The sequence below is a fragment of the Helianthus annuus genome, chromosome 5 (assembly GCF_002127325.2).
Source record: "Helianthus annuus cultivar XRQ/B chromosome 5, HanXRQr2.0-SUNRISE, whole genome shotgun sequence".
Lineage (NCBI taxonomy): Eukaryota > Viridiplantae > Streptophyta > Magnoliopsida > Asterales > Asteraceae > Helianthus > Helianthus annuus.
Window position 1 is genome coordinate 174,581,499 of NC_035437.2, and position 8,419 is coordinate 174,589,917.

The 8,419-nt window shown below is 35.2% G+C and overlaps 1 long non-coding RNA gene across 1 annotated transcript; it reads right to left on the reverse strand.

The window, feature by feature from the left end:
• Nucleotides 1–7,017: 7,017 nt before the first annotated feature.
• On the reverse strand, nucleotides 7,018–7,396 carry LOC110939489. The gene is made up of 3 exons (XR_002592296.2): nucleotides 7,305–7,396; nucleotides 7,142–7,204; nucleotides 7,018–7,057 (listed from the first exon to the last, which is right to left on the reverse strand). It is a non-coding gene; the product is annotated as an uncharacterized LOC110939489 (long non-coding RNA).
• Between the last annotated feature and the right edge of the window lie 1,023 nt (nucleotides 7,397–8,419).

Here is an 8,419-nt window from a genome sequence, read left to right on the forward strand (position 1 = left end):
TCATTAATGGGTTTGCCTAATAACATGACATTGCCTTCCATCCAAGTTTTGTATATTTCAACACTGGATCCCACTCACCCTCTATATTATACGCACACATATAAGGAAGGTTAACGTACATTACGGTTTAACGTACATCACGTACGACAGGTAATTATGCATGTTCATTTTAAAATCACGCACGTTATAACTCAAAAATCCAAAATCACGCATGTTGAAACACAATAATCACGAATATTGAAAACATTAATCACGCATGTTATATAACAAATCACGCACGTTGTTATACATGAAGTACGTTAGACCGTAATGTACGATATACTTCTTCTATATATATATATATATAGGGGACCGCTAAAATGAGAACCACCTCCAGTTGTAAGAACTGAAGGAACCACTTTCTAGCCTTTAGATCAAGGAAATGGATGGATGAGATTTAAAGTAACTAAAATTAATATTAAATAGATTTTGTCTTATTATGTCTTTAATATTATAATCCAAAAGGGTAGTATAGTAAAATTACACTATTTTGTCTTTATATATATATTAGTATTTAATTGCCTTTTTGTCTTATTCATTAATTACTTTATATTAAAAAAACAGAATTTTATGTTAAACAATAATTTAAATTCAGATTTGTATAATAATTTTTTATTAAAAAGAATTTTTTTATTAAAATCTTTCTTTAAATTAAGATTTTTTTAACAAACCGTTTTTTTAATGCCGTTTTTTTTAACGCGCCGTTTTTTACGAGCGTTTTTTTACGAGCTTTTTTTTACGAAACGTAAAAAAGTTTTACGTTAACGTTTTTTACGTTTTACGCGCCGGTTTTTTACGTTTTACGCGACGATTTTTTTCATTTTACGCGCCGGTTTTTTACGTTTTACGCGCCGGTTTTTTTCATTTTACGCGCCGGCTTTTTACGTTTTACGCGCCGGTTTTTTTACGTTAACGTTTTTTTACCTTTTTTACGGAACGTAAAAAAGTTTTGCGTTAACGTTTTTACGTTTTACGCGCCGGTTTTTTACGTTTTACGCGCCGGTTTTTTACATTTTACGCGCCGGTTTTTTACGTAAAACTTTTTACGTTTTACTAAAAAAAATTACGTTTTACGTAAAGCTTTTTACGCTTCACGTTTTTACGTTTTACGTTAAAAAAGTTTACGGTTTTGCGTTAAAAAATTTACGGTTTAATTTTTTACGTTAACGTTTTTTTACGTTTTACGCGTCGGTTTTTTTACGTTTTACGCACCGGTTTTTTTACGTTTTACACGCCGGTTTTTTTACGTTTAACACGCCGGTTTTTTTACGTTTTACGCAACGGTTTTTTACGTTTTACGCGCGGTTTTTTTTTACGTTTTACGCACCGGTTTTTTACGTCAACATTTTTTTACTTTTTATGTTTTTAAATTTTACGTTTTATGTAAAACTTTTTACTATTTAAGTTTTACGTTAAACTTTTTACGTTTTACGTTTTTTAAGTTTTACGATAAACTTTTTACGTTATACGTAAAAGTTTACGGTTGAACTTTTTTTCCACAAAAACTTTTTTACACGAAAACTTGTTTACGCAAAGACGAAGGTACCCATAAATCGCAAAGTCGGTAGGTGTCTCGGATATATTTCTATCGTCATCGAAGAGGGAAAAGAATATAAAAACCAACAACACCAAAAAAACAAAAGTATATCTCGAAAAAAAAAGGGTTTGGCTCAGATTAACGGATAATCAAAAGGCTGCAAAAGAGGGGTTGCAGGTTTAAAAAACCTACCCTCCGCCGTCCTTGCCGCGCCATCGTCCGTTTTTTCTTATCATCACCGCCGATTCAAAAAGGCACCAGATTCAACCCAGATTCAACCGATTTAAACAAATCCGAAAATGGCAGTAGCAACAAAAATGGCAGTAGCAACATATTCAACATGAACATCATTCAAACCCAGATTCGATATGAACATCATTCAAACCCAGATTCAACATGAACATCATTAAAAAACAGAACATTATTCAAACCCAGATTCAACAGAATCAAAAAGTTCCCAAAAACATCATTCAAATTCAACATGAACATCATTCAAACCCAGATTCACCCATCGGAATCAAAGAAACCCCAAACCCAATCAACCCCAAACCCAATCAACCCCAAACAACATAAAGAAGCAGCACCCCCAAAAAACCCTCTGCCTTCACCCCCCAAAACCGGCACCACTTCTAGCCATCACTCAATCACCGGCACCACCTCTAGCCACCACTCAAACTCCGGCACCACCGACGTCGCTGGCACCACCGGCACCACCAACATCGATGGCACCACCGACATCAACATCGTCGTTAATCTCTCAGATGAAAAACAAGGCTCATGTGTGGGGTTTCCACATCATCATCGCCATTAAATCTCTCAGATGAAGAACAACCAGAAGAACAACAAAAAAAAACACACATTATGACTACCTGGCTGGCGTCGGACGATGGCGGAGGAGACGGCGGCGGCGGCGACCAAGGCTTAATCTCCGATAAACGAGGGCAGTGACGTTGGCGGTGATGATGGCGGCGGTGGTCACTACCCCCAAATCGGAGCGGTGATGATGGCGGCGGTGGTCGCCGGAGAAGGAGTGGTCGCCTGAGGGTTTCATCAGTGAAGATGATGAAGATTTCTTCATTAGTTTGGAGAGAGATGAAAATGGGTTTCAAAAATGAAGTCTGCTATTTGAATAAAGGATGAGAGAAGAGAGAGACAATAAAAAAGAAGACTAGACATCTCTGGTGAAAAATAAATGAAGAGAGAGAGAGTGTTAGAGATTAGACATTTGGGGTAAAAGACCAAAACACCCTTTTAGTTGGCATGCTCTGATTGGTTGAAAGTGGTTCTCGTGGTTCTTACAACTGGAGGTGGTTCCTATTTTAGCGGCTCCCTATATATATATATATATATATATATATATATATATATATATATATATATATATATATATAGGGTGGGGTTCGGATGCAAAGTCCATTTTTCCTACAAAGTGTACAAAGTTATAAAACATCACAATTTCAGCTATAAAACATACTCAAAACCCACAATAACAGAGTGAAGATCATTAAAACACAATATCCAAACCATAACAGTCCAAAAAAAAAACTTCAAACACACCATCATAGAACTATGAATATAAAACACAACATGATAATCAACATAAAACACACTAATGTTAGTCATTCGATAATTAAAGCCTTATAATCTAAAACACAACACAAAACCCACAAATATGGCGTTTTAGTAATCTTCACGTTATTATTTGTGGGTTTTGAGTATGTTTTATGGTTGACATTATGGTGTTTTATGACTTTTTACACTTTGTAGGAAAAATGAACTTTGTAGCCAACTTCCACCCTATATATATATATATATAGGGGATGGTTCAAATGAAAACCACTTTTATTGTGAAAACTCGAAAACTAACTAAAAAAGCCTAAAAAACCTAAAAAAATACAAATTTTTTTTTTTACAATTTTTTTTAGAAAAATCGCTACTTTTTATATATGGAAAAGAAATTTCAAAAAAAAAAAAATTGGTTGTACTGCACATGTGCACTAATACGGAAAGCCTAAACCACTTAACCCACCCCCCACTGACACCCCCCAAAAACCTAAACCCCCCACCCCCCAAAAAAAAAAAAAAACCTAAATTCACCCTCCCACCAAAAACCTAACCCCCCCCCCCAAAAAAAAACCTAAACCCCCACCCCCACCCTCCCGAAAACCTAAAACTAAACCCTAAACATAAACCCGAAAAAAACCTAAACCCCCACCCCCACCCCCCAAAAACCTAAACCCCCCTCCCCCCCACACCCAAAAACCTAATCCTAATCCTAAACCTCCAAAAAAACTAACCCTAAAAGCTAAACTAGACTTAAAAAGCTAATTTTAAGCATGTAATGCACATTGTAGTAAATGTTATATTGCACATGTGCACTACTATAATAATAGTATTGAAAACAAGACGACACCATAAATCTTTTTTTATGTCATAAAAAATATGCTTGAATGAAAGATAAGAAAATTTGTGATCTTATGGTGCCATTTTTGTTTTAAAATGATAACGTATGGAGAAATGGGAAATGTTTGAAAAGTTATATATTTTTTGTTCCAATTTTACCCCTCCTTCATTAAAAGTCTTCACCCCTCCTTTTTAGTGGGTTTTAGTTAGTTTTCTAGTTTTCACAATAACTAGTGGTTTTCATTTGAACCTTCCCCTATATATATATATATATATATATATATATATATATATATATATATATATATATATATATTATATATATATATATATATATATATATATATTAGATGGGATGGGTTAAAATGAGAATCATCTTGAGTTATAAGCACCGTGAGAACTAGACCATTTAAAAGGTTTTTTTCCGAATTTTTTTTCTCAAAAGTCATTAAAAATCACTTGTTTCAGCAATTTTTTTAACATGCCGCATACCCACATTTACATGAGGCGTAAAAAATATTTATCTTCATACAAAATTTACACCAGCGCGTAAAAAAACTTGCATCAGTCAAAATTACCGACTCGACAATTTTTTTACTTTTTTTACAGATGTGTTTATAATATTTTCATCTACGTTTGTGAAAAAAAATTGACCAACTCGCGCGGGAAAAAAAAAGTTCTCAAGATTCTCACAACTCGTGATAGTTCTCAATTGAACCGAGCCCTATATTAGACTGTGGTTTATATTTAAAAAGGATGAAAAATTACAAAGGTGATGTTTGTTTTTCTTTAACACTAGATCCCACTCCCCTCTATACAGACACACATATATATTTAAGAAGGATGAAAAATTACAAAGGTGGTGTTTGTTTTTCGAAAAAAGGTCTACGCAAACTCTTTTTCGGCGTTGCGTAGACCACGCGTAGACATTGTCATCTGCAGACAGTTTTTTTTCCGAAGGTGTTTCATTGAAAAACGTCTACGCAAGCTCTTTTTGGTGCAGACTTAGACCAGCCACTTATAAAATCTTCTAAGGTCTGCAGAGAGTAAAACACCGCCACTACTGTCGACCACCCACCACCGTCTACCACCACCGTCCTCCACCACCACCCACCGTTTACGTCCACATCCACTACCCACCATCTACGTTCACCACCCACCACCACCGATTGTGAATCTATCAGCATCATTTATTAAAAATTACATTAAAGTATGATGTGAAACATTGTAATATTTAACTTGATATATAATCTAATCATTTTAAATTAAAATACAAAACGATATAATAATTTTGAATAAAAAACCTATATATGTATATGTTTAGATTATTCTTTTTCGGATAGAGATAGTATATACTTCTAAGAAAATAAATTAAAATAATAGGATTTGTATTCTATATTATTTTATATACTAAAACTAGTAAGATTGCTCGTGTCATGCTACAAGTTTCAAACGATATCTATTTTGGTCTAGTATAGCAACCGAAAGAATACGCCCAAAAGAATATCTACACATATTTTACATCCACCGAAAATCATAAAAATAAATTTAAATTGGACACAGTGGGCGAGTGGGGGTTGATTTTAAGTTAAATGAAAATTTACGTCTAAATGTAAACCAACTTGAATTTATACCCACTGAATAACATATTATATTTGACCCAAGTCGTTTCCTAACAAAATTTACGTCAAAACGTAGACCAGCTGAAAATGTATATAAAAATAAGTACGAAACGTATTATATTTGACCCGACTCATTTTTGTAAAAGGAAATTACGTTAAAACGTAGAACAACTGAAAACATGTATAATAATAAGCATAAGAACATATATTGACTCAACTCATTACCGAGAAAAAAACATGTCGATTACAAAGTAAATATAAATATAAACGCATAAACTCGATTACAAAATCTTTAGAAATTAAGTGGTTATATGTGTTAATGCCAAAAATATCTAAAAATATGAAATTATGTCAAGTCATCGGACACATCACAAAGAACTGATTTCGTAAATAATATCAATTTTATTACGTGGACGCGCTTCATTAAGCGTAAAAAGGTTTTTTACTGCTCAAATTCAAAACGTCAAACTAAATAAGCAACACGCCATTCAAAACGACTAAAACACCATTAATACATAAACGCTAAAGCTTAATGATAAAACGCGTTATAGACATAGCAGGTAGATAGAAAAAACAGTAACTGAAAGTCAATTATTAACATTTATTAGAAGAAATTCCTTCCTAAACTACACGCCAAAAACATCATTATATAAACTATGTTTCCATCGCTTCCATAATCACTTCCATTGATCATACAAAAAAACGCTATCTTTAACCAAAACGTCAAAATAGAAACCATCGTTTCATGGAGATACACCCTCATAATCAAAAGATTCATAATACGTTTTGACAACAGAAGAAGAGTGTTTGTTAAAACAATCAAAGCCATTTTGAAAATGGAAGAAGAGGTACAGAGGGGTATCCTATCTCTTGGCATCCCTCTTGATAACGAATGTGATGAAACACATAAGGTTATGAGAAGATTTACCATAAAATTTGGACCAAGCAAAGCAAATGCAAAAATGGACCCAGTCATCACATCATGACGTTTTGATGAAGATACAGACATGGTCACCGTTATATGTGACAACGAAGCGCAGGAAGACTACATGCTTGAAGACATCATGACCTAGCAGGGGGTTGGGTTCCTGGAGAAGTTACACAACGCCACATGTTTGAACATAGACATGAACATAAAAATGGCATTGATGCAGGACATGTTCAAATGGAGGCTTCAAAATCTTCAAGAACAAGAAGCCAATGAAAGTGAAAGTGATGACTTGGATGAGAGACTGGAAGAAGACTCCGAAGAAGAAGACGAAGGGAGTGATGGATACTTCTCAGACAAAGTCCCTTCTGCCCTCAAGTTATTTATTTCGACTGTCACCCGACCCACCCATTTTGTCAGCTATAAAAAACTTAACAGGAAAAGTTGAAGTCATTATACCAGTGCAGCCATTCCGGATGCATTCGTGACAAGATCATTCCACCTCAAAAACACCTCTGCTAATGCACCCTACATAGATGCAAATGAAGGTCAAGAAATGGAAAAACAATTGTAAAGTTTCATATTATTCCGTGATTTGCTTAGTCAACTCACCTGAACAGCAGCGCGGTAAAATAACTCCTCACCAACTGAGCTTGCTGCAACTATCATTATAAACTGCAACAAGTTACAAAAACTATCATTATGATGAAATATTCAAAATTACATAACAACTTTTAAATCAACACCCGAACACACTATAACGAGCCTTAGTTACCTGCCATGGAGACATTCCATAGAAAAAACTTCGTAACTCCTCATCTTCTACATCCCGTATTGCACGAGCATGAGGCGACACTTTCACAACTAACTAATAATATAATTTGTGAAATTAATCATCTATAGGCAATAATCACTTTAAAGTTGCAAGTCAAAGCTTGGCCAATTATGGAAATTAACGACCTGATCGTCGACAACCCAAAACTCGATCTCCCCAAATTCTCATCAAACTTGGCTAGAATTTCAACATCTTGAGCTGGGTACTCTTTCTTTCGTCTTCCTTTCATTAACAAGATTGCGTCTTTTAACAGCAACGGTTGAAGTTGCATTGGATCAAAACTCATAACTCTTGATAACCTAGTTGTGATAATAACATGTGACCCACCTGTGTTTCTTGGTATCAAATCATGCAAATCCTTCCCTTCCCACCTTGAAGAAAACATGATACATATTAGAAGGAAACCAAGATTCGCCTTTGCATTTCTTGTCCTCCCAAGCAGCTGGATCGAACCGAAATCATAACCGAAAAAAACCTAACTGAAAACATGAACACCACTACTTGAGAAACAATCATCCATATCAAGATCACAACACTTTAACCTAAATTTACATAAACAAAAACCCTAACATTTCATTAAACTCAAACAAAAACCCTACATAGAGGTTAATAAAGAGACAAGTCCACGCAGGGACTAATACAAGATAGATGTCCGCGCAGGGACTAAAAGATAAGTCCACGTAGGGACTGAAATACGATAAACGTCCACGCAGGGAATTTATTTAAAATAGACATTACATTAGAACATATATAAGGACTAATGGTCACGTTTCTTCTTCTTTCCTTTCAACAGGTTCGCTAGACCCTTAAAAAATCCCCTATTGTTCTTTCGTTCTTCCTCGAAATCCCGTTCCACACGAGTTAAGCGGTGGAGGATTTCTTCTTGCTCGGGCGGAGAAAAATGTGGTTGTGGCGCCGGTTGCGGAACTGGAGGTCTAGGAGGTGCTGGATACCCATGAGCTGAGTAGTCCGGTATCCCCATATTTCCAAAAGCTCCGTCAGGATAGCGGGCATTATACCTAGCCGCTACCACATATGGGTCGCGTTCATAGTTG